Source organism: Nyctereutes procyonoides, unplaced genomic scaffold, assembly GCF_905146905.1.
Source record: "Nyctereutes procyonoides isolate TBG_1078 unplaced genomic scaffold, NYPRO_anot_genome, whole genome shotgun sequence".
NCBI lineage: Eukaryota > Metazoa > Chordata > Mammalia > Carnivora > Canidae > Nyctereutes > Nyctereutes procyonoides.
The window spans coordinates 33,920,076-33,947,209 of record NW_026575132.1 but is presented as its reverse complement, the minus strand read 5'-3'; the positions used below and the strand labels follow the sequence as shown (position 1 = coordinate 33,947,209).

At 41.9% G+C, this 27,134-nt stretch overlaps 1 pseudogene; it reads left to right on the top strand.

The window, feature by feature from the left end:
- Nucleotides 1–8,099: 8,099 nt before the first annotated feature.
- Nucleotides 8,100–27,134, top strand: part of LOC129522796 (eukaryotic translation initiation factor 2A-like) — a 38,167-nt pseudogene continuing 19,132 nt past the window's right edge.

The window sequence follows — 27,134 nt, the reverse complement described above, 5'->3', positions numbered from 1 at the left end:
CCAAGCAATCACAAAAAAAAAAAAAAAAAAAACCCTCTATATAAGAAGATACACAAAAAAAAGCACCATGGAGGTCAAACTGGAATTTTTAAAATGTTCAAGTCACCCACAGGAAGTAAATAAAAGAAAAACAAAAAATAGAACTATCAGAAAACAAAAAATAAAATGGCAGACTAAGCCCTAATACATTAATAATTACTATAAATGTAAATGGTCTAAGCATAGTATCAATCAATCAATCCAGCAACCCTAGAATAAGTGAGTTCAGCAAGGTCACAAGAAAAAAAAAAAAGACAACACACAACATCAGCACAAAAATCAACTGTATTTTTATATGCTGGCAATGAACATATGGAAACCAAAATCATAAATACAATACAATTTACAATAGCCCTTCCCTAAAATGAGATACTTCTATGTAAATCAGCAAAACATGTGCAGGACTTGTATTCTGAAAACTGTAAAACACAACTGAAAAAAATAAAAGCTGATCTAAATAAATGGAGAGACATACTGTGTTCATTGAGAGATTGAGAGACTCCTAGTTAAGATGTCAATTTTCTCCAAATTGCTAGGCAAGGTTAATGAAATACCTATCCAAATTCCAGCAAGAATTTTCATAGCTATAGACAAACATACTTAAAAATGTATAAGGAATGGAAAGGAGCTAAAATAACAATTTTAAAAACAAAGAATAGGGATGCCTGGGAGCCTCAGCAGTTGAGCATCTGCCTTTGGCTCAGGGCCTGGTCCCAGTTTCCGGGATCAAGCCCCACATCGGACCCCTTGCATGGAGCCTACTTCTCCTCCCTCTGTCTGTGTCTCTGCCTCTCTTTCTGTGTCTCTCTTGAATAAATAAATAAAATCTTTTTAAAAAGCAAAGAATATAGTGGGAGAATTTACATATGATAGAGTTTTATTTTATTAGTCAAGACTATGTTTTACTTTCAGAGGGATAGACACAGAGATCAATGGAACAAGATAAAAAGCCAAAAGACCAGCTCACAGAATAAAATACCACGTTTCTGACAAAATGAAAAGCAGCTCAATGGAGGGAGGAGAGTCTGCAACAAATGGGGCTGGAGCAATTGGACAGCCACAGGCAAAAAAAATGAACCTCAAGTTAACCTCATTCCTTACACAAATTTAACTCAAAATCCATCATTGATTGATTGATTGATTGATTGATTATTTTTAAATTATTTTTTGCATAATAGATTTAAATGGAAATCTAAAACCATAAAATGTCTAGAAGGTAATTAGGGAAAAGATCAGTGTCTAGAGCTTGGTGAAGATTTCTCAGACCTGACACCAAAAGCATGATCCAAAAAAGAAAAAAAATCAATAAACTCTACTTCATCAAAATTAAATACCTTTTCTCTGTAAAAGAAAAATCCTGTTAAGAGGATGAAAAGACAAGTGACAGGTTTGGAGAAACTGTTTCCAAATCATGTATCTGGCAAAGGTTTCATATTTAGAATTTATAAAGAACTCTGAAAACACAACAGTAATGGTAATTTTTAAAATTCCAGTTAGAAAATAGGTAAAAGACAAGATATTTTAAAAACTAAACATATTATTACCATATAACACAGTCATTTTATTACTCCCAAGCATTTATCCCAATGAAATGAAAACTGATGTCCACACAAAAACTATACGTGATTGTTCATAACAGCTTTATTTGGGATAGTCAAAAACTGGAAACTGGAGGGTATTATGCTGAGTGAAGTAAGTCAATCGGAGAAGGACAAACAGTGTATGTTCTCATTCATTTGGGGAATATGAATAATAGTGAAAGGGAATATAAGGGAAGGGAGAAGAAATGTGTGGGAAATATCAGAAAGGGACACAGAACATAAAGACTCCTAACTCTGGGAAACGAACTAGGGGTGGTGGAAGGGGAGGAGGGCGGGGGGTGAGGGTGAATGGGTGACGGGCACTGAGGGGGACACTTGACGGGATGAGCACTGGGTGTTATCCTGTATGTTGGTAAATTGAACACCAATAAAAATTAATTTATTAAAAAATAAAAATTAAAAAAAAAACTGGAAACACCCCAAATGTCCTTCAACCAGTAAAGGGTCAAACAAAATGTGGAGCACCCATTCCATGGGATACCACTCAGAAAAAAAAAAAACAAAAAAAGGGAAAGAAGAAGAATGAACTAATGATACACAGACAGAGATGCAGATGGATATCAAGAGCATTGAGAAACAACATGAACACCAAAATGCATATGCTGTATGATTGCATTTATATAACATTATTGAACTAGCAAAATTAGAGAAATGGAAAATACTTAGTGGTTGCCAGAGGTTAGAAATGGTGGGACAGAGGGGAATAGATGACAAGAGGGTTTCAGCATGAGGGTGATGTTTGTGATAATGACATAGGTGTATCTTGAATGATCTGGTGGTTCCATGAACCTACACATGTGACAAAATGGCATCAAATATACACAAATATTGTACCAACGTCAGTTTCCTAATATTAGTTAGGTAAGATGTAACCATATTGGGACACTGGATGAAGGGTTCAAAGAACCTAACTGTATTATCTTTGCAACTCCTGAATTTATAATTATTTCAAAAGTTAAAAAATGCACAAAATAAAAAAAAAAAACATGATAGAGGTGGGATGAAAATGAGGAGTGGGCAATAGTAAGTAGACTATAACACAAGAGAAACAGAGTTAGTCTGTTTCACAAACCAGATAAAGTGAAACTCAAGGGCAAAAACTTTAAGTGGAGACAGTTAATGATAAAGCAGCAATAATAAAAGATAAGCTCCATATGTATGATAGTTATTAACCTCTTCATACCAAACATCCCAGGAGTAAGATAAAAGAATAAAAGAAACCTTTATGGAAATACTCTTAAAACCTTTTTAAAAAGCAAACTATATAATGAGCTACAAATACCCAATGAATTTCCAGAAGCAGGGGATGCACAAGCATGTTTATAATCATTACTGAATAGAACCAAATACTACCAAAAGATAATAAAAATATCCATTTGAAAATGCAAAAACTGTAAGCTGTCCCTGAACCAAAGAGGAAATTACATATAGGATATATTACCTATAATTCAATGAAAAGGAAATTCTTTCCTGTCAATACCTGTGTTCTACATCTAAAACCATATTCAGGGATCCCTGGGTGGCGCAGCGGTTTGGCGCCTGCCTTTGGCCCAGGGCATGATCCTGGAGACCCGGGATCGAATCCCACATCAGGCTCCTGGTGCATGGAGCCTGCTTCTCCCTCTGCCTGTGTCTCTGCCTCTCTCTCTCTCTCTCTCTCTCTCTCTCTCTGTGACTATCATAAATAAAAAAATAAAACCATATTCAAAGATATTGTTTTGACTTGGATATTTTTATAGCTTTAAAAGACTAACTAAAAATAACTGAACCAGCCACAATATAAAATTCTGTATTGGTATTTAAAAAATCTGGAAGGGAACACACAAAACTCTAACAATTGTCTCTGTGGAGGAGGCAGAGATTGATACTGATAGTTGAGGAAAGCTTTAGCTAATTTTTAATGTTTGAGGTTCAAACCTGGCTACATCCATTATTTATACAACAAATCCATAGTCTTTTAAAATAAGAAGAAAATGATTAATAAATACATTGCACACCTATTTGGGAATTTAAAAATAAACGACTAAACAAAAACTTAGAAAGAATATATAAACAAAGCCATGGATCATAAGGAAATATCAAGTATAGATGAAATCAATCACAATCAAGTTGAATGCTGTAGCCGTAGAGCCTGGTGTGTCTTCTTAGTCCCCACCCCTGTTCACAGTCTTCCTTAGCTCTGATAACCTGAGGACCCTTGTAGACAAACAAGGGAGCTTTAGTGCTATAGGAAAAGTGGTTGAATTTGGATAGCTCTTTCCCTGGCTTCAAAGCCCCATTCAAACATTAGCAGTTTTGTGGACGGTACAAGTCACTTAAGCTCTCTTAGCTTCAATTTGCTTTGTTTGTTTTCATTAGGATAAGCATAAGGACACTTGGCAGAGTGGCTATGAAGATGAGCTGTAACCATTTACATAAAATCATAGGGTATATATTTGCACATGCACATATACACAAACATATACATACATGTATGAATAGATGGATGGGTTGGATAGATAGACATATATCTTTCTCTAGACTTGTATACATACGCTTAAAAATATACATGGAATATGGGTTCTAGAATATTGTTATTATCTTAGGATGGTGTGAATTCTCCTTTGTGTTTGTTTTCCTTATAGAAGAAACAGAACCGGGAGCCTGTCCGGTTGTTCCTATGTCCTCTGGGCAGTACTTCCTGATTCCCCTCAGGCTCCTAGGAAGTTTTCAGTTGTCCTAAAGGTACTTAAGGGTGGGAGACTCTCTAGGGACAGACCAGTATACTTTTTATTGAGGCCACTTGAGTGACACTCAGAATTGTTCCTGAAAATTGATGCATTTTATTTTCCCACATGTGGGGCCATGTCAGAGGCGTTCCTGCTGTGCTTTCTAAATACCTCAAAGGCAATCTGGGCCTGCAGCCAAGTCAGGCAAACAGCTGGCTGGGTGCCAGTTTCCCCAGGGTATTTTTAGAACCTCAGGTTGAGTCCTCAGGGCCTGGTATCCCTTGTGGTCCAGAACAGAAAGGCTGGACTGCCTTCCTGGTCCCTATACCAGTACAGTCCAGGGGTTATATAGAGGCCAGGAGGAAGAAGTCAGGAACATGGCAGCTAAGATTGGCTCCCTCTTGATCTTAGAAGAAAATTCAACTGTCTTTCTGCAGGTCCCTAAGAAGTGGGAAAACCCCAGAGGCCTCCACTGACACAATCAATACATTACTTGAAAGTCAGTTATCAAAGAAAGAAAGAAAGAAAGAAAGAAAGAAAGAAAGAAAGAAAGAAAGAAAGAAAGAAAGTTATCAATCAATCGGGTCCATGTCTCCACAGAGACAATTGTTAGACAATTGTTTGTATCAAGCCCTGTTCAATGGAATTCACATATCTCACAAAGAATATACTGATTCCTTGAAGAGACTATAGTCTATCTAGCAATCAGATAGACTGCAGAGCAGAAATGGAACCTCCCTGGAAGGGAAATGGGGATATAGAATGTATGGCAGGAGACTGGAGGTTGGTTTTCTGGAACACAGACCACCAGGGCAATAGAATCAGCCAGCCACTCAGTAACCAGGGACTGGACTATCACATGGAATGAGGAATAAGATAACATCTAATAAGATGTCCATTTAAAAGCCTGAACTCATATCAGTGTGGGGATGATTATTCCTCAAAGAATGTGTGTGTTTGTGTGTGTGTGTGTGTGTGCACGTGTCCATTCACGCACACACACCCACTATATACAATTTTTGACTCATTTTTTCCCACTTAATAGTAGATTTTGATCATCCTTCCCATTGCAAAGATATAGACCGAGTTCATTCTGCCTCAAATTCTAGAATTAGGATTTCACTGCATGGCTGAGTCATTCGGTTGGTATTTCCTTAGTTTGGAGTCAGAGGAAGTTCCCTATGCCCCTGATTACTCAGGCTCAAATCCTGTGGGCACATCTTCCTTCTCTCATGGTCAGAGAAGCTCACCAGCACATTAGCAGGGTCCCCAAGATCCTTCCTTCCAGCCATGCTTTCTGCATGGACTGGAGCACTCCTGGCCCTGCCACTCTAAACTGGGTGATCCTTCCCTCCTGGTGCTGAATCCTGGAAATTTGGAAATTATGGACTCCAATGCCATTAGCTTCCTATCACTCCAAACTTCCTGTATCTCAGGACAATTTACAGCATCATTTTCATTCCTCTAATACCTTTGCAGACTTTTTAAAATTTCTTCATTTCAAAGTTAAACATATGGTCCTAACTCACCATCATGAAACTAGAAAATATGCATTCTTAAAGCAAACTGGGAAGACCAAAGCAATTATTCAAAGATTCATACCCTTAGTTGGTTGAGCAACTGACTCTTGATTTCTGCTCAGGTTGTGATAGCAGGGCTTAGCATGTGGTCTGCTTGAGATTCTCTCTCTCTCTCTCTGCCTTTGCTCTCTCTCTCTCTCTTTCAAAATAAATAAATTAAATCTTTAGAAAAAAAAAAAGACTCATACCCATGACAGACCATGATATAACTGGAAAATCTTAAGGACCTGGGTTGCAGAAAGAGCAGAAGTTAGAGATGGGAACATTAATTCGACAAGCATTTATAGAGCACTTTCTGGGTACCACATCCTGCCAAGTGGCAGGGGATGAAGTTAGAGGGACAACCAGGTACCAGAAGGTAGAAGACTGAATGGCCCATTTCTTCGGTGGTGTTAGGGTCTTCTGGAGACCTATATATGGGTGGCCCTTGTCACATGACAACCAGCTTCCCTGACAGGAGCTTGCAGTGCTGCAGGCAGCCAGTATCACCCTTGTCTGTATTGAGGGGGAGGAGCAGCCGCAGAGGTGAAGCACCCGGACAAAGAAAAAGCTCTGACAAGTATGAAATTCCAGTAAAACTTGATTTTTAAATGAAGTTATCAGATTAGAAATCCAAACAGTGAGCACTTAAGAGCAAAGAGGTGCATAAAATAAGAAAATGCTGTACTCAGCACATTTTTGGATGGGTGAGAGTTATGGCCATTTTGCTTTTAATGCCTAAGAAGGGTTATAAATAGCTAAGGAAAAGGGATTTTCCCATATGCTCTTTCAAATACTCACACACACACACATTTTAACACCATGTTGTATTTTTCAGATGGTTTCAAATTCAAAACAAATGAATTACTCAAATGGAGATATTGAATGTGCCAAGTTTTAACCAGCAAAGAGTTACACCGAAGGAGCTAAAAGCATGAATGTGTGAAGCAGCCTCAGGACACAAACCAGGACTCCGACCCTTGGAGAACAGAGGGTTCCCATGGAGAAGCCATGTTTCTTAATTGTACAGAGCACCTGGCCACAGGATTATGAATATTGACCTTCCCTGATACACCCAGATGGCTCCTTCCATGGGCAGGGCCAGGTGCCCAACAGTGGAAAGAAGGGGCTCAGGAAAGCCAGGAGAGCATTCTTTAGTTTAAGTCTAAACCACAGACAAGGAAAATCAAAACCTTCTCTCTGATTCAGGGCCCCTCATCTTCTTTTCCAGTAAAAAAAAATCAAACTAAGAGATATTTTCAGGGTTCCACAGTCATAATGTCCTGCCCACTTACAAAGGATTGATTCTTGTCCTAGCAGTTTTCAAAGGAAATCTGTTTTGAAACAATGCTGCCACATGAACAGGACCAAGAGGAAAGATCTGGAAAAGATGATCTGCTACCCAGGGGCTGCTACACATGCTCAGAGGGCATTTGCAGCAAGATTAACGATGGAAGTATGCATTTCTCCATCCGTCCACTTATTTATTCTTCATTCAATAGCTATTTCCTGAATGTGTTGGAAGGGAAAAAAATGAAAGCATTTCACAAATATATATTGACACTTAAGATGTGCCAGGCTCTGTACGAGGGGCTGGGCATCAGTAATGAGTAAGACCAGCAAGATTCCTTCCCTGACAGAGCCTGCATTTTGCTGGGGAAGACGGACGATGGACAAACACATAACTAAGCAAGATAATGACGAGCAAGGAAGTAATGACCGAAAAGGCACAGAGGTAGACATTATCTGGGAGAGGCGATTTGAAAAGGATTATATTTCCACTAAAACTTGAAGGCTAGGGCAGCCTGGATGGCTCAGCGGTTTAGCGCTGCCTTCAGCCTAGGGCGGGATCCTGGAGACCCAGGATCAAGTCCCACGTCGGGCTCCCTGCATGGAGCCTGCTTCTCCCTCTGCCTGTGTCTCTGCCTCTCTCTCCCTCTCTGTGTCTCTCATGAATAAAAAAAGTAAAGAAAAAAATCTTCGAAGGTTAGTAAAGAAGTAGTTACATAAAGAGCCAGGATGAACATTTTAGCCTAGGGAAGAGTAGAAAGTAGGAAAGGCCACGGTGTGTTCACAGCACTGAAGGAACCCATATACTGATCTCTTCCCTGTTAGATACCAGACTCAGCAGCAGTGGAATGATTTATGACATTAAGGGGCATTGGAAAGGAACATAGCTTTCCCAGGAGACGATGGAAGCATTCATGCCCTTCCTGGCAGATGAGGGTACGGATTCAGTGGTGGCGATGTTCCAAGGCCCCACAGTCAGTTTCTCTCGGATTGAGACGTTTAGGGCACTAAGGAATGAAAAGCACTGCTGTGTTGTAATAGTTAGAATGGATTTGACAAGCAAGGAACTTTCTACTACAGAGAACAAATATGGCATTACCTTGCAGCAGATGAAGAAAGGGCTAGAATTTATTCAATTACCAAAACATAGACTCATTTATGGTGAAATTTAGAATTCTAGTTCTACTGAGTTTTATGCTATTTATGATTCTATGTCTGCCAACAAAACGATTTTCAACTTGAAATGTGATCCTGTGTTTGACTGTGGAGCTGGTGCTCTAATGTCTAACTTATTTAGTCCTCATGGCCATATATTAAGGCTAGCTGGGTTTAAAACCCTGGCAGACAAATGCAATCATGGAATGTTAAAAAATACAAACCTATTTCTAAACTAGCAGCCTCTGATCCTACCTGTTTTCCTTGGTGCCCAGATGGGGAGCACATTTTAACTGCCACGCATGCTCCCAGGTTTGATGTTAATAATGGGTACAACCTTTGGCATTAGGCCAGGCCTATCCTGGCAGCCATTCTTTGGATGGCTTTTGCTTTTCCAGCAAAAACGATAGCTTACTAAGCAGTTAAAAGTGAACTATTCAACAAAAAACCTAAATGTGCAGTAGTTGATAGACTCTCGGCTTAAGGAATAAACCAATTACCCATTCCAAGCTCTCTGAGGAGACACAACTGCTGAATTAGAAATCACAACCAGGAAATGAGAAGCCATTATCAAGAGCAGCTCTTAAAAATCAAAGGAAATATGAGGCTAAGAAAATTCTAAAGTAGGAAGCAAGAAATGACAAGAACCAAGATTTGGCACTTACCCTGCTCCACAGAGCACACCACGAAATAGTATGTCTCTGATCACATCTGGAGACCCTGAGACAGATGGAAAAATCAAGAATCAAAGACCTGAAAGCAATTGAAACTTGAAAAAACAATCAGCAACTTAAACAGCTAGAAAAACTCTAAGTTGGAGATTTTTTTAAGAGATATCACTCTTCTCCAGGAGCAGGAAGATTTGAAATTGGTTATTTTAAAGATTGACAGAGGGATCCCTGGGTGGCGCAGCGGTTTGGTGCCTGCCTTTGGCCCAGGGCGCGATCCTGGAGACCCAGGATCGAATCCCACGTCAGGTTCCCGGTGCATGGAGCCTGCTTCTCCCTCTGCCTATGTCTCTGCCTCTCTCTCTCTCTCTCTGTGTGACTATCATAAATGAATAAAAATTTAAAAAAAAAAGATTGACAGCGAGCAAGTTGTTAGCATAAATCAGTGGAAATACATCTTCTGTGTAAAACTCTGTAAAGCACCTGAATTTCACCTGCCTATCACATACCCACATTGCTGCTCATCTATTTATAACTTAATCACTTTCCAAGCTTTGGAATATACGTGAAATCAGTTAATGATGTCCATTAAATTGGCTTTTCCTACATTTCAATACATGTGGAAAAAAGATACAAATTTCTTACCTAAGCTCAACAGACTATACCCCGCATGTCATTGTTATTCAGTGTCATTTGCCATATAAATGAATAAGGGCATTTTAAATTTTAAAAAATGCAACCCATTAGATTGGATAAAAGAAATCAGTGCAAACAAGCAAGGTACACAAAAGTTCATTTCTGGGAGCACCCAAGTGGCTGGCTCAGTTGTTTGAGTGTCCGAATCTTGATTTAGCCTCAGGTCATGATCTCAGGGTTGTAAGATGGAACCCTGTTTTGGGCTCCACGCCGAGCAGAGAGCTTGCTTAGGAATCTCCCTCTCCCTCCACCCCTTTACTCATGTCCACGTGCTCTCTCTAAAATAAATAAATAAATAATACATACATACATACATAAAATTCTGTAACTTTAAGATAAATATTAATTTCTTTCTCTCAAACTTATATTAATTTAGTAATTTGTTCAGAAGAAACTCAGTGCAGTGACTTTCTGAAAAACTGAATTGTTTTATAGTCCACTTCCTTCTAGACTTGTTAAAGTTCTCATTATTCTTAAATCAAGGCTCAGGCTTTGCTCTATTCAGCGAGGACCCCCCAAAAGAGTTTGATTATGTGCCTGGATATCATTTCTTCTCACAAAGAAGGAATTTAGGCAATCTCTTTGGTAGCCTGGAATGGTCAGATGGAGCTGGATACAGAATTCTAGTGTGCTAAGCTTCTTATTCATTTCTGTATGTGTATTTCTTGCCTCCCACAAGCTGAGCTTTGCATAAACTTAGTCAAGATAAAATTTTAAAAATCTCATGTGGAGTCTGTCAGGAACGACATTGATAATATATGTGAAAGTTTCTAGCAGGTAACAGAATAAAAAAAAAAAATAAAAATGCCTGCATGGCTCTTGTTAAGCTCCTGCCTTTGGCTCAGGTCATGATCCGAGGGTCTTGGGATCCAGCCCCATGTCAGACTCCCTGCTCAGCGGGGTCCTGTTTCTCCCTCTCCCTCTGTCCCTCTGCTCCTGCTCTCTCTCTCTTACTCATGCTTGTTCACATACACTCTCTTAAATACATAGATAGATAGATAGATAGATAGATAGATAGATAGATAATAAAATCTTTTTTAAAAAAGGCAATCTAATTAAAGCAATAGAGGGATCCCTGGGTGGCGCAGCGGTTTGGCGCCTGCCTTTGGCTCAGGCCGCGATCCTGGAGACCCGGGATCGAATCCCACATCGGGCTCCCGGTGCATGGAGCCTGCTTCTCCCTCTGCCTGTGTCTCTGCCTCTCTCTCTCTCTCTGTGACTATCATAAATAAATAAATTTTAAAAAAATTTAAAAAACTAATTAAAGCAATAGAGCACTGAAATGCAATGTACCAAGAACAGGATCCAGAGAAATTGCTTTGAGAAACCAGAGGGCTGTAACTCCATTCCGCTGCCTGTCTGTTATGCCACTTGCAGAGGAAGCCTGGGAAGTCATGTTTCCTCTAGCTGATCCTGGATCCATGTCCAGACTCAACTTCCTGGCAGAAGTGGGTCTCTGTGAAGTACCCAGCAGTAGCAGAGGATGGCTAAAGTTTGTAGGGAGGGCACGATCCACCCAGAAAGTGGTAGGTCTCCTGTGGTTTTTCTCTGTTCTTAGTTTTGATCTTGAATACAAATAAGCTGTTTGCATTGTTTCAGGACACAGAATTTCCCTTTTAAACTTTATGTGGCTGATGCTAGGTGCAACCACAATCCATGCTCTACCTCCTCCTAGAGAACTATGCTACATCCCCCAGTGGGCAGCAGAATGCCATCCCAAAAATGGAAGGCATGCTGTGAGGTGGGAAGCATGGTTTCTGCCATCATGCTCTTCAATACTGAGTCATGGTGACAAGAGACAAGACAACTAGGTATGTTGATGCCGCAGGATACTTCCAGACTGAGGTTGTTGGGAAATAAATAGTTACTAGAGCAATAGCTGCTTGGGAGAGCTGGGAATCTCTTCCAAATGGAAAAAGTAATTCTCATGGAGGAGATAGACTTTAAAGGCAATATTTCTTGCCATTTCCCAAGAAGGAATAATAGAAATAAAGGGTTTAATTTTCTTCTTGTGTATCTTTCCTTAAAATAACCTGCTGAGCAAGCAATGCCACTGCTTCCTCTGCCTACAGCTTCTGATGAGGTGAAGCAGGCTCCATTTGAAAGCAAGGGGTGGCTTCTACATGAAGGGAAACCAATCCTCCTGTGAGTCTTAGAGAAAATCTTTAGAGAATTCTTCCTTACACTACAGAAGCTCTGTGACCCACATCTTTTCCCTAATTTCTTGACTGGAGAAAATGCAGGAAGAGCTTTTACTTCCCTCAACTCCTTGGAAACCATTTTAAGTCTGGTTCCTGCAACCTGGTCCTTTCTTTGAGAGAACCTGGTGAAGATTGTGATCAAGACATTTGTTCTCAGGGCTAATACAAGAGATACAGGAAAGGTCCAGAAATGTAGGGAGAATATGAACCTCAAAATCAAGCCAAACATCATGGGTTCCATTTGTCCTTGGGTGGTGGGAGGGGGGGGTGGGAAAGAAAAAACTGTTTCTGCATTTGCTTCTGCTCTCCTCCAGCTAAGAAACCATGCTGTCACCCACCCTGTCTGACTCTTCAGGTTTTCCAGGACGCTGGTGAGAGTATGGGGACTCAGGTAGCATATCTGTCATTCATCTCTCTTGGAATCAGCACCGAGGAATTGCAGGCCTCCTTGGAATTTGCTTTCTCCCCATTTTGTAATTAGAAGCTGTCCTTTTGTTCACATCAATATACAGTCTATAAAGTATTTTCACATTGTTCACCAAAGTCAATTTACTGAGAGACATCCTGGGGAAAGCATAGCAGGAGACTCGGCAGACCTAGCAATCAGGGGTGGCTCCCGTCTGTCCTCAGGGAGCTTGCAGCCTAGTGGGGAGATAGGCACGGGAAAATATTCATAAGCCAATGACAGTGAAGAACTGTATGTTGTGAAGAACTATATATTGTAAAGAAAACAGGACTTGAGACACAACATATATTAATTATTATATGAAATGCAAATGAATACAATCCCCAAATCAAGAGGCGGGAGGGAAAATGGGAGCAAAGGCATTAAGCCCTGAATATTGGGTCTCCTTTGGAGCTGATGACAACACACAGGGAAGAGCTTATTTGATTGGAGAGTTACACCGCTGGCTGGTGGGATGGCCCATCGACAATGACATTAGTGACCTTCACATGTCAAGATGTGTAGATCTTCTTCCCTGAGTGGTTCAGTTGTTCCAGGGAAAGACCCTACAATCTCCCACCATGGCAGTGGGAGCCTGAGGATATTTCTAGATCAGTTGTTAGCATCTCACTTTATTCTCCTTTTGTCACCCAATTTTCTAATGTTTCTAATGACTCCAAGTATTCAGCCTCCTTGTCTCAGTTTCCTTAGCAAAAGAAGTCTTGCCTCCTGTGTGGGTGACAGAGGTGGCATCAAGTGCCAAGTGAAAATGTGAGTGCTCTTGTTCAAAAACCTGTGGAAAATGCCATTGTTGTGAAAATTTCTAACATAGAAAGCTTTTCTTTTCTCCCATGATCTGAACTGTTCTGAGATCATGTAGGAACAATGGATTTGTGGGCAAAAAAAAAAAAAAAAAAAAGGAATAATGGATTTGAGTTATTATCATTAATTACTTCAAAAATGAGTGTTAAATGGGGAAAATTAATAAGGCAGGAAACAACAAATGTTGGAGAGGATGTGGAGAAAAGGGAACCCTCTTACACTGTTGGTGGGAATGTGAACTGGTGCAGCCACTCTGGAAAACTCTGTGGAGGTTCCTCAAAGAATTAAAAATAGACCTGCCCTACGACCCAGCAATTGCACTGTTAGGGATTTACCCCGAAGATTCAGATGCAATGAAACGCCGGGGCACCTGCACCCCGATGTTTCTAGCAGCCATGTCCACAATAGCCAAACTGTGGAAGGAGCCTCGGTGCCCATCGAAAGATGAATGGATAAAGAAGATGTGGTTTATGTATACAATGGAATATTACTCAGCCATTAGAAACAACAAATACCCACCATTTGCTTCAACGTGGATGGAACTGGAGGGTATTATGCTGAGTGAAGTAAGTCAATCGGAGAAGGACAAACAGTGTATGTTCTCACTCATTTGGGGAATATGAATAATAGTGAAGGGGAATATAAGGGAAGGGAGAAGAAATGTGTGGGAGATATCAGAAAGGGACACAGAACATAAAGACTTCTAACTCTGGGAAATGAACTAGGGGTGGTGGAAGGGGAGGAGGGCGGGGGGTGGGGGTGAATGGGTGACAGGCACTGAGGGGGGCACTTGATGGGATGAGCACTGGGTGTTATTCTGTATGTTGGCAAATTGAACACCAATAAAAATAAATTTATTATTAAAAAAATCACATACCAAAAAAATATAAATAAATTTTTAAAAAATCACATACCAACAACTTTGAAAATATTGATCCATTGCTTTTAGAAATCCTCTCCTGCTTTTGAGAAATTGGATTCTGATCTGATGTTCATTTCTTTATACAGAAACTATCTTCTCTCTTATTTAGCTTTGTTGGCCTCTGGGACGCTTTATTCATGGTGGGTTTTCTGAAATGTCACCACAGTGCATGCATATGTCATACCTGCTACCTTTGTCCTACCTAACACTCACTGGGTTGTTTCAATATGAGGACTCATGTCTTCCTTTCTGAAAATTTTGTCTTCTTTTAATTATTTCCTCCCTTCAAGCCTCTGTTTTGTTTTTCTTTTCTTTCCTTTTGCAACTTCAATTAGATAGGATTTGGAACTCTCTTATAAACCTACTATGTCTTTTCTTTTTTTTTTATTGGTGTTCAATTTACCAACATACAGAATAACACCCAGTGCTCATCCCGTCAAGTGTACCCCTCAGTGCCCGTCACCCATTCACCCCCACCCCCCGCCCTCCTCCCCCTCCACCACCCCTAGTTCATTTCCCAGAGTTAGAAGTCTTTATGTTCTGTCTCCCTTTCTGATATTTCTCACACATTTCTTCTCCCTTCCCATATATTCCCTTTCGCTATTATTCATATTCCCCAAATGAATGAGAACATACACTGTTTGTCCTTCTCCGGTTACTGTGGCCAAGTTCAAAAAGGGTGTTGCCTGAGTTCTTCTCTGGGATTTTGATGGAATCTTGTCTCACATTTAGATCTTTCATCCATTTTGAGTTTATCTTTGTGTATGGTGCAAGAGAGTGGTCCAGTTTCATTCTTCTGCATGTGGATGTCCAATTTTCCCAGCACCATTTATTGAAGAGACTGTCTTTCTTCTAGTGGATCGTCTTTCCTCCTTTATCGTATATTAGTTGAGCATAAAGTTCAGGGTCCACTTCTGGGTTCTCTGTTCTGTTCCATTGATCTATATGTTTGTTTTTGTGCCAGTACCACACTGTCTTGATGAACACAGCTTTGTAGTACAACCTGAAATCTGGCGTTGTGATGCCCCCAGATATGGTTTTCTTTTTTTAAAATTCCCCTGGCTGTTTGGGGTCTTTTCTGATTCCACACAAATCTTAAAATAATTTGTTCTAAGTCTCTGAAGAAAGTCCATGGTATTTTGATAGGGATTGCATTATACGTGTAAATTGCCCTGGGTAACATTGACATTTTCACAATATTAATTCTGTCAATCCATGAGCATGGAATATTTTTCCATCTCTTTGTGTCTTCCTCAATTTCTTTCAGAAGTGTTCTGTAGTTTTTAGGGTATATTTTGAGACCCATTTGAATGGTAAATGGTTCTCCAACCTTTTATTTTCAGGTTGTAGGTGTCCTTCTGTCTAAAATGAGTCTCTTGTAGACAGCAAATAGATGGGTCCTGTTTTTTTATCCAGTCTGAAACTCTGCGCCTTTTGATGGGGTCATTAAGCCCATTCACGTTCAGAGTTACTTGAACTTCTTCTTAAAGGGGAGTTTTAAGAGTCCCCCTTAAAATTTCTTGCAGAGCTGGTTTGGAGGTCACATATTCTTTCAGTTCCTGCCTGTCTTGGAAGCTCTTTATCTCTCCTTCCATTTTGAATGAGAGCCTTGCTGGATAAAGTATTCTTGGTTGCATGTTCTTCTCATTTAGGACCCGGAATATATCCTGCCAGCCCTTTCTGGCCTGCCACGTCTCTGTGGAGAGGTCTGCTGTTACCCTAATATTCCTCCCCATGAAAGTCAGGGACTTCTTGTCTCTTGCTGCTTTAAGGATCTTCTCTTTATCTTTGGAATTTGCAAGCTTCACTATTAGATGTCGAGGTGTTGAACGGTTTTTATTGATTTTAGGGGGGGATCTCTCTATTTCCTGGATCTGAATGCCTGTTTCCCTTCCCAGATTGGGAAAGTTTTCAGCTAGGATTTGTTCAAATACATATTCTGGCCCTCTGTCCCTTTCGGCGCCCTCGGGAACCCCAATTAAACGTAGGTTTTTCTTCCTTAGAGTGTCATTTATTTGCCTTAATCTGTCTTCATGGTCCCTTAATTGATTGTCTCTTTTTTCCTCAGTTTCCCTCTTTGCCATTAACTTGTCTTCTATGTCACTCACTCGTTCTTCCACCTCGTTAACCCTCGTCGTTAGGACTTCTAGTTTGGATTGCATCTCATTCAATTGATTTTTAATTTCTGCCTGATTGGATCTAAATTCTGCAGTCATGAAGTCTCTTGAGTCCTTAATGCTTTTTTCTAGAGCCACCAGTAGCTGTATAATAGTGCTTCTGAATTGGCTTTCTGACATTGAATTGTAATCCAGATTTTGTAACTCTGTGGGAGCGAGGGCTGTTTCTGATTCTTTCTTTTGAGGTGAGGTTTTCCTTCTAGTCATTTTGCTCAGTGCAGAGTGGCCAAAAACAAGTTGTATTGGAACACGGGGGAGTATCACTGGTCCGTCCAGCTGGTCTTCTGGGGGAGGGGCCTGCTGCGCTGATTTTCAGGTGTTAGCACTTGGGGGAGCTGCTCTGCCCCTGCCTGCTGCAGGGCTCAGCGGGGGTTGTTTACCCCGTGGGGCCCCAGGAGGAACAGCAGCAGTTGCTATGGCAACTCTGGAAGCCTGGATTCAGCCTCCGCAGGAACTACGGGGCTCGGGGCTCTCGGTTCTCCGTCCGCAGGGCCTGGAGGCTCCGGGGCGGGGGCCGCTGATCTGCTCAGCTCGGGGCAGGAGCGTCCTCGCTGTCCTGGGCCCTCCCGGCCTCTGCCTGTCCCGGGGGAGGCCGGATCCTGGGCTGTGTCCCGGCGCCCTGTGCTCCGGGGCCTGCGCTGTGGGATTCGCGCTCCCTCCCCGCAGCCCCCTCCGCGGAGCCGCCGCCCGAGCCCCTCCGAGCCATGTCTTAATGTTCCATTAATACGTTCTGTTTCTTTGTCTTTGGGGGCTACATTTTGGAAGAATGCTTTGTTGCCATCCTCCAGCTTACAAATTCAAATTTCAGCTATGTTGATTCTGCTCTTTAACACACATTTTAATTTCATTGTTATTTTTTCTCCATATCTCGAAAATTTTTAATTTATATATAAAGTACTCTCATACATTTCTGCAACATTATTTCACATGTTAACATTAATTATACTGATTCTAAAGAATTTCCTGATGCTCTAAACTTTGCTTCCATCCTCTTCATGCACTTTGTAATTTTGATGTAACTTGACAATCCTCCAATGCTACAGATTTTCCCCTCAATGTTTGGGGATCCTTCGTTGTGTGGCCATCTTTGTGTTCATTTCCTTGACTATGTAGTAGGTGGACATAGATTTTGGCTGAGTAAGATTTTCTGTGTGTGTGTGTGTGTGTGTGTGTGTGTGTGTGTGTGTATGCTACTATGCTTCTATTTATATGTATTAAATGAATGGTATCAATCTTCCCCAGTATCTACCCTGGTATGTATTTGGGTCTTTTTGGTGGGTGGATTAATCCACCCCAGGAATGCCAATACTAACTCTGACTTGGAGTAAATTATTTGGCTTTTCTGAGCTGCAATGTTCTAATCAGTAAAATGAGTACAGCATGAGAATAAGGCAAGGATTAAGTATGACTTGCCAATTTGGACACCAATGCCTGGCACATAGAAAATAATAATACAGATGTTTATTGCTGTTTTGGTTGGTTCCTATCAGAACCCAGAGGTGGAGAAATTGATACCCAAAGGAAATTGACTTCTGGTAAATTTACTTATGGTAAAATTAGTGATGTGATGGGTGATATATTTTGATCCAGAAAATTACCCAGTGCCTTGCTCACTGTCCCCTCAGAGAAATCTGCCACTCTCCCTATGTCCGCTATCCTGAAATGTCAGATGGGAGGAGTTCTGAGAACACCATGCATCCCTGCAGTATGGAGTTGAGCACATGAGGCCAGGCCCAGGCAGGAGGAGAACCCTATAACTGTTGGGTATTTGCAGTTTTCTACTGTGGATGGAAACCCACAGCACTCTTCAGGGTTTCCATTCTCTAGGCCCATCTGTTCTGTGTTTTTTATTCTGATTTCCACTGATAGCTCTTGAGGACAGCTGAGCATCTTCTTTCCGCCCAAGAACTGAGCAAAGCAAACTGTAGCCAAAACCAGCAGCTGTTGGTTTGCTTAATAGGGAAAATATCTCCCAGAGCTGCCAACAATTCATGATAGAAGGGGATCGAAGAAGCTTGAGGTTCTTTTCCCAAGACAGAAAGCAAACTGTAGCACACACACAAAAAAATATTCACATTGCTCACTTCAACCCCCAGATTCTGCCATGGGAGACCCCTGCCTTATTTTTTTTAGGTGCTGCCCAGCCATTTGTGGGTGAACCAAGTTGGTCCATTAATACATTTCAAGTATATCTGCTTGTCTGTGTTCTTTCTACACGGTCTAAAAGTTCCTTGGAGCTGGAGTCTCAGGATTTCCTGATGGCTGGAGAAACCCTGCACCCAGCCAGGATAATGTCCCTTGTCAACCCTGAATATGAGTTAATGCTACCTGATAGCAGCCAACTCTTCAGTTATCATCTTGGCAGATGAGAAACTGGGGCAGGCAAGTCATTCTCTGCCCGTTTCTCACAGTCCTGTCCTATTTCCTCCCTTTTTTATAGTGCCCCCTACAAAACTGAGTCAAGCCAAATTGTGCCCTCCCATCTTCCTCCCTCCACCCCTAGCTTACACTTCCCCCTCCAGCTGAGCCGCCAGAGGCTGAGTGACTGCTGGGGGGTAGCAGAGTTCCCTCTCTCCCGGCGCTGGACAGAGAGGAAGAGACCAGCTGAGACTTCTTCTTCTTAAGTGCTTCCAGCCTCGCCTGTTAGGACGGAACAGGCCTGCAAACTGGGGTGAATATGGGTCAAAAGGGAAAAGACAGCTTCCTTAAACATCAACAAAACCTCCTGGAGCTGGGGCCAGAGCCGGTGCATTGCTGCTTCTAGATGAGCTTTTACCCAACCCTAGGCTTGCAGTGGATCAAGAACAGATCCTGAATCTAGGATAAGGAAGGAGCACCAGGACTGAGTCTCACACCAGCCTGGGCTAGCCTGGCTTAGAACTTCTTTTGCAGAGTTCTGCTTGCTAGAGGTCAGCCTGTTTCCAGTCCAGTGCTGTGTAACCACCCTCCCTGCTGTGCCTCAACCCCATTCCCTGGAATTAGGTTTCATCTAAATCTTTCCCTCTTCAGGTAGGATCTTCCTGATGGTGGCCAGGGCTTTACATGGTACTAGTGACTACTTCGGGATGGCAACCATAAACTTTCTCTTTTTTCCCTCCATCCAGCCATCCCCCACTGCCCATACCTAGACAGCTTTGGCAATTCCTTAGACTGGACCTGAATTTCCACTTGATACCAGGAAGCATAGAGCAGAAAAAAAGAGCTATGAAGTCAGGGTTTTGTCAAAGTCCTGACTCAAGGGCAGCCCTGGTGGCACAGCAGTTTAGTGCCACCTGTAGCCTGGGGTGTGATCCTGGAGACCCGGGATCGAGTCCCGCATCAGACTTTCTGCATGGGGCCTGCTTCTCCCTCTGCCTGTGTCTCTGCCTGTCTCTCGCTCTCTCTGAATGAATAAATAAATCTTTAAAGAAAAAAAAAAGTCCTGACTCAACACTTACTATCTGTGTGACCTTGGGGGGGGGGTCATTAACCTCATAGAGCCCTACCTTCCTCAACAGTGAATGGCAGAACAGAAACTACCATGATGGCTTCCAGGTAAAAAGAGCTCTATGATCAGAGGAAAGGAAAGGATTCCCTTCCACCTCTTCCTGGCATTTTCCCAAGTCCTTATACCCCAGCCGGTTGCCCATTCTGGCCTGGCCTTCTGCTCCTTTCAGCAAACCACCCTGCAGTTTGGGATAGCACCCCTTATCTATGGTCCCCTCCTAACCCCATATCAACAGGATCAAATGTGTCTAGCCTCTCCTGCTCTCCCAGCTGAATAGGATCACAATAGAAATCACTGTCCAGCCTTGGGCCCCTCTCATACCATACTTACTGCAGTGTCTGTTCACTGCTGGGGCAACCCTGGCTGTGGGTTCCCCAGGGGCAGAGGCCAGGACATGCAGCCTGCTTCTCAGAAGCACTTATATGTGTGTTTCATGCCCAGTAGCTTGCTAGACTGAAAATAGGAGGAATACAATGAAGTCAACAGTCCTGGACTGGAGATCAGGAGAGCCTCAGCTTCACACTCTAACTTTACACAAGTTACCCAAACACTTTTGCATAAAAACACCCTTGAAATGCTCTAGTAGTCTTTGTAAAAACAAATATGACTACCACATTCCTATACAAAACATCTTTCAACATCTGCCATGACCCTGTGGTCAAAATTAAGCCCTTAATGCAACTTCCAAGCCTTTGTGCATTTGACCACTCTGCCTCTCCAGCCTCATGCACACCTCGCCCCATTTCATGCATCCTGTGTAGACTCCAGAATGCATTTTGGCTCAGTGCTCAGGGCAGATGTCTTGTGCCATCAGAATTTCACCAACACCATTGCCACTGCCTGTATGATCTCACAGCATGACATTGTTCTCCCAGCTTGAGCAACTCCTACTCATCTCATAGGCCTCAACTCCACCATCATCCTTTCCAGAAATCCTCTCCCACATCTTTCCGATATGGTTTATTTAAGTGTCTGCCCTCTCAACCTGCATGTCCCCTTCATTCCTTCTTATAGTAGTTGGCATCCTGCATGGAAACTGCTGGTTTTCTTGTCTGTGTTCAACACTGGATTGAGAACCTTCAGGTGGCAGGAATGGTGTTTCTCCTTTTCCATGTGGTGTCCCCTCATCCCTAGCAGGGCACAGCACAGGGCAAGCGGACACTCAGTACTTCTCTAATGGATATGCTCTCCTTCTCTAGAATTAAATTTGCCAAAAGGGTATAGGTAAGACTATTCCAGATTAAATAAAACTGAGAAGATATGACATCTGAGTCCAATGTATGAAGCTGGTTTGGAACCTGGACCAGGAAAGAGACCTTTGTGAGACAACTGATGAAATCTGCCCAAGGCCTATGGATTAGATTAGTGTCACATCAAGTTAATCTCCTGATTTTGATCATTGCACTCATGTTACATAAGATACTAACATCCGAAAAATTTGGATATACAGAAATTCTTTGTATGCTTTTTGTGTCATTCTTTGTTAAGTAAAAAATTGTATTAAAATAGAAGTTTTAAAATATAAGCAAAATAAAGGTGTAGATTAAGTGGAAAGAATGAGAACCAACTTCAGGAATCCCTTGGAACTTAATTTTCTTAGTAAATTCAACACCAGTTTTCCTTTCCTTTTGCTTTTCTCTGTCCTATAACAGACAGAATCTGTAGGTTAAGGCATGGGGAAGGATTCCTATGTCTGCGTGTCTGCATGAAAAGGCTGTGGGTACTTAAGATGTTGTGGTGTGAGAATCAGCCTCCAAAGCCCTGCTCCCGGCTATCAAACTAGCTAGTCTGCTGGTTTACTGGTGAGCTTCCCATCAGTAAAGGTGGGCAAAGGGCCAACTCAAGGCCACCGGATGGGGGCAGGGCAAATGATTTCCCCTACCCTGGACTTGGCTGAACACTGGAGCTCCTTCCTACAGAGCCGGCTTAGCTTTCAACCTTCTGAGAAGGACAGCGCCTAAAACATTCATGGGAATAGATTTCACAAATAGGGAAGAACACAAGGAAAGAAAAAGCCCCACACAGCATGTCTACAGCCCAATCCCAACCCAGAGCTGCAGCCCCTGCCTTTCATCCCTCGGCCAACAAGGGTCACCTGCGGCCCTATCTTCACGGTGCAGATGGGACTGTCTGAGTCGAGGCTGGAGCCTTCCCTTCAGATGTTGGGAGTGCGGCAGGGGTGGCAGGTGAAACTCCAGGCCTGGTTCATCGGCTGGAGACTTAAAGCTGAGAAAACATTCCCTGCAGGCCTCGGTCAGGCTTGGCGCCCTCCATGAGCACAGCGAGGTCCTGCTGCCCTCCTCCATGCCTTCTGAACCGTAGGAGAGATGCTATGCCCTTTGCTCTAACAGCCATAGAGCCACTCATGCTCAGAAGCAAGAGACCCAGGGCCTACCACTCAGACCCTGGAGAAGAGGAGCCAGCCTTGGCTTGGGTGTTTCAGGTGACATGGTGACTGCTTGCCCATGAGGCTGCCACAAAGTTGTTAAAATAGAATGAAATGCAGTCTGGCCCCTGCAACTTCCACCTACACATCAAAGTTCTACCCTATGGTGATTACACAGAATCGGTTTGTTTTCTCTACTACATTGTACTTCTTGAAACATCTGGCAACCACAATCTTTTTCCACCCAAGTCGTCTTTTTTTTTTCTTTTCTTTCTTCCAACAGCAGCCCTTTTGAATTACATAGTTCTACTCGCCTCCGTATAGTGTGGTTTCTAGATTCCTCAAGATGTTATCACTGTCTCCTATATTCATTTTCAAAGTTCTTTCTGTAATGCAATGACAGGTAAAATATGAAGTTCCAGATAAAGTAGCCTGTGCAGAGGACAGCAGAACTAGCTCCTCTGATCCATGCTCCACTTCACCATTAGGCCAAGATGGCCTTTTGTAGTAATGGATGGTGATGTTGGACCCCACTGAAGTTACCAGCTACCCAAAATCCAAAATATTCACTGATATTTACACAATTAACTCCTGAATAAAAAAAATATTATGTTAATCACTGTTAATTTCATTTCTGCCATTAACATCAATTTATCTCCTGCTGTGGGGCCTTTCAAAGGCGCTGGAAGAGGCCATCCTAAAGAAAAGTGCCAGGATGGGTCCAGACATGCTGCCTGAGATGGGAGAACATGCACCAAGGCAAAGCATCAGCATGGCCCAGCTCACCAGACCAGGCTTCACTTATTCCTAGTGGAGTGGAGCACAGAAGACTCCAAAACACTGGAACGTGGACATGAGGCAACAGGAAGTCAGTCTGATCCAGAGACATGTGAATGGATGTGAAGGATTCTGGAAGTGTGAGGGGCAGCACTAGCTGTGTGGGCATTTGGAAGCCGAATGGGAGGCAGCAAGCCTGCAGGTCTGGAGGAGGGGGCCCTGGTGACTCAGACATCTTTCCCCACTTTAATCCAAGTAGTAAAGACAAAAGCATCGCCCTGGCTTGGCCACTTCTCAAAGAAGGAAAGAGAAAAAGATCGAATGCACAACTCACAAAGGATCTGATTTACTGCTCCTGAAAGAAACACCGAACCTTTGTCGTCTTGATAATATACAGACTCCCGGAGCGGCATCAATTCACTTTCACCGAAAACAAGAACATCTTCTCTGCTCTGGAACTGCAAGCCACAGTCCAAGGGAAGAATCTCCAGTTAGGAAAGCAGCACCAAGAAACTGCTGTCTGCAAAGACAAAGAATGTGTTAAACTGATCCCTTACAAACACACATCTCAACCAGGGAGAGTTCTGCTACAGTGAACTGTCAAAAAGAAAGTCAATGTGTTGGATTTTCTTTCATCACATAAAGGAAGTCCATGAAATTGAGCACTAGGATTTATGAGCAATGCATCAGCAGCAATGAACACAAGGTAACTTTGACCTCTTGCAGGATTCTGCAAATTTCAGAGTCTGTGCAGATGAGTTGGATCAACTATGGCCAACTGGTTCCATAGTTAAACCATCCACAGATCAGACCGTAGCTAGTCTAAGATCCAATGAAAGCAACTTCTGGGTGGTAACAATAGTTGGTAGGTTTTATGTATGACCTGTAGTCCCAGGACATGTGTAGCCTCTTGGCATGCCCAGTCTCATCTCATAATGGCCCAAAGGCAGGTATCTGGCAGATGTTCCCCATCACTTCTGGTTTGAAGTTGTGGCAATTTGTTGTTTCATTTAAGTTGAAGCATTTTCTCCCCTTTCCCTTTTAGGTTTTCTTGTTTTCAGGAGCATTGAAAGCATCTTAAAACCATAAATCTCGATGCTTTGAGATTAATTATTCTTTAACAAGAAAATTTGCAGTATACTTCATATAAAAAGATATATATATTTTAAAAATGGGCAGTCTAGTGCACCTGGGTGGCTCAGTTGGTTAAGTGCCCAATTTGTGGTTTCCACTCAGGTCATGATCTCAGGGTCATGAGATTGAGCCCCGTGTGGGGCTCTATGCTCAGCGAGGAATCTGCTTGAATTTCTCTCTCTCCCTCTTCCTCTGGCCCTCCTCTCCCCATACATTCATGAACTTGTGCATGCTCTCTCTCTCTCTCTCTCTCTTTCTTTCTCTCTCTCTCTCTCTCTCAAGTAAATAAATCCTTAAAAATAGGCAGCCTTAATAAAAAGTAGAACTTTTAGGGGCTCCTATGGGCTCAGTCAGTTAAGGGTCCAACTCTTGATTTTTACTCAGGCCATGATCTCAGGGCACTCAGCACGAGTCAGGTTGGGATTCTCTCCCTTCCCCTCTGCCCCTCCCCACTCGCAGTCTCTTTCTCTCTTTCTCTAAAAAAGTAGGAAAAAAAGTAGAATTTTCAAACCAAACCATTCTTAGAGGGAAAAAAAAAACAGGTAAATTTTAAGAAGTGTTACAAAATTTGAGTGCAAAGTAAAACAACAATAGTAGCTGATGGAGGATTTACTCTGTGCCAATTACCATTCTAAACACTTTATAACATTAAATCATTTAATTTTTCTTATAGTTCTGTGAGTCATGAATTTTTGAAAAGAGAAACTTTTGACCCAAAAAGAGAAAGTTGTTTTCTCATAGTTACTCTTCAGTAACTTTAAGCGATAGAATTTGAACCCAGAGCCCACACCCTTAACTCCTTTATTGCTTCTCCCTTGGAGATACTTGGAGATACCTTGGAGATACTGCAGGTTTGGCTCCAGACCACCACAGTAAAGCCAGTCAAATGAATTTTTTTCTTGCCCAGGGTATATAAAAGCTATGCTTATACCATACTATAGTCTATTAAGTGAGCAATAGCATTATGTCTAAAAAACAATGTACACATCTTAATTAAAAACACTTCATGGCTAAGAAATGCTAACCATCATCTGAACTTTCAGTGAATCATGATCTTTTTGCTAGTGGAGGGTCTAGCCTTGATGCCGATGGCTGCGGACCGATCAAGGTAGTAGTGGCTGACAGTTGGGTGGCTGTGGCAATTTCTTAAAATAAGGCAATAAGATTTGCCACATCAATTAATTCTTCCTTTCATTTGAACACTGAGGGCCATTGTAAAGTTAGTAATTGGTCTGATTGCAGTATTGTTGGGTCTCAGGAAGAGAGAGGCCTCAGGAGAGGAAGAGATGGGGGAAGAGCCAGTTGGTGGAGCAGTTGCAACACAACATTTATCGATTATGTTCACCATCTTATGTTGATGTGGCTCCTGGCACCCCAAACCCCAAAAATCACAATAGTAATATCAAAGATCACTGATCACAGACCACCTTAACAAATATAATAATTTGAAATATAGTAATAATTATGAAAAAGTTTGAAATATTGTAAGCATTACCAAAATGTGACACAGAGACATGAAATGAACAAATGCTATGGGAAAAATGCTGCTGATAAATTTGCTTCTTGCAGGGTTGCCATAAACCTTCAATTTGTAAAAAATGAAGTATGCTTATAATTTCCCTTTTGAAAGACAAAAATTCTCAAATTATGTCAAAACAAATTATTGTTGACTTATTACAAAATCTCTCTTCTCTCTCATGCACACACACACATGCACACACATGTGCACACACACAAAGTTAAAATTAAATAGAAGATAGACAAAGTTGTTACCAAAGCATGCTTACCTTCTTGTTTCTTGTGTTTCTAGAGAGGTAAGAAACTTGTTTCAGTCCTGGCCTGTTTCTTTTTCCACTTGTTTGTTGCAGTTTTCTCTCTGAGAGAGAATAATCTGACCAGTTGAAAATGGAGAAAGTGACTCCACGTTCAGATATTCAACATTAGAAATTAAGCAGAAAGAGCATATTGTGTTTTCTTTTTCTGTTCTTAAAACATGTCTGTGCCTTATCATTGTAGGACTTTGCACATTTTACCTCTGACACTCTACTCTTGTTCCTAACTGTCCAGACTTTGGTCGATTTTCTAACTTGGTCATCCCAGGCTGCTAGACCAAGTTTCCTCAATTCAAGGGAGAAGGAAAAGGGAATTAGGCACAGAACTAGTTCTCCATAATAAAGCCATCACTATTCCTGGCACTCATCTGACTTTGCTCTCAGTTGATTAGGAACCCAGGGAAGACATATAAGTATTTACCTAGCTCAAGTTGTCGAAAATGGCATGGCACTTCAACAAGCTTTTTTAAGAAACTGAAAGAACAGGCATGTGGCTAGCTCAGTCAGTAGAACATACAACTCTTGGTTGTAAGTTCAAGCCCCATGTTGAGTGTAGACATAACATAAAAATAAAAATCTAAAAAAAAAAAAAAAAAAAGGCATAGCCACAATCTATGGGGCAAAGGCCCAAGCCTGCGTCTCCAGGAGACCAGGTCCTCAGAGGAAAGAGGAAATTGGCCAGACTTTGATCATTAGGAGGAAGAGTAACAACCAAACAAAACCTCCCTCTACTGGAATATCCAGTTTTTCTTTTATGTGAATTAAAAAGAAAGAAAGAAAGAAAGAAAGAAAGAAAGAAAGAAAGAAAGAAAGAAAGAAAGAAAGAAAAGAAAGAAAGAAGAAAGAAAGAAAGAAAGAAAGAAAGAAAGAAAGAAAAAGAGCAAGCTCATTGGATCCATCCCCTTCCAAAGGCAGCAAAACCATAAATATAAATGTTCACTTTTGTTTTAACTGCTGTATAGCTAGTTTAAAACTGCATAAATCACAGAATTCCAGAGGCAAAAAGGATGGTTCACCATTGTGTGCACCCTTTTGTTGATACCTGAAGCCTGAGTGGAAGAGAAGTTCTGACCCAAGGTGATGCCATAGAGGTGAGCAGCAAGCACCAAACACAGGCACTTGGAGCTGCTTGTGCATACATGACACACTCTATTTTCCAGGCAGACTCCTGTCCTCCCACACACGTGCAGGGGCAGAGCCCACTGAATCCAAGCAAAAGTCCTCTCCATGGGCTA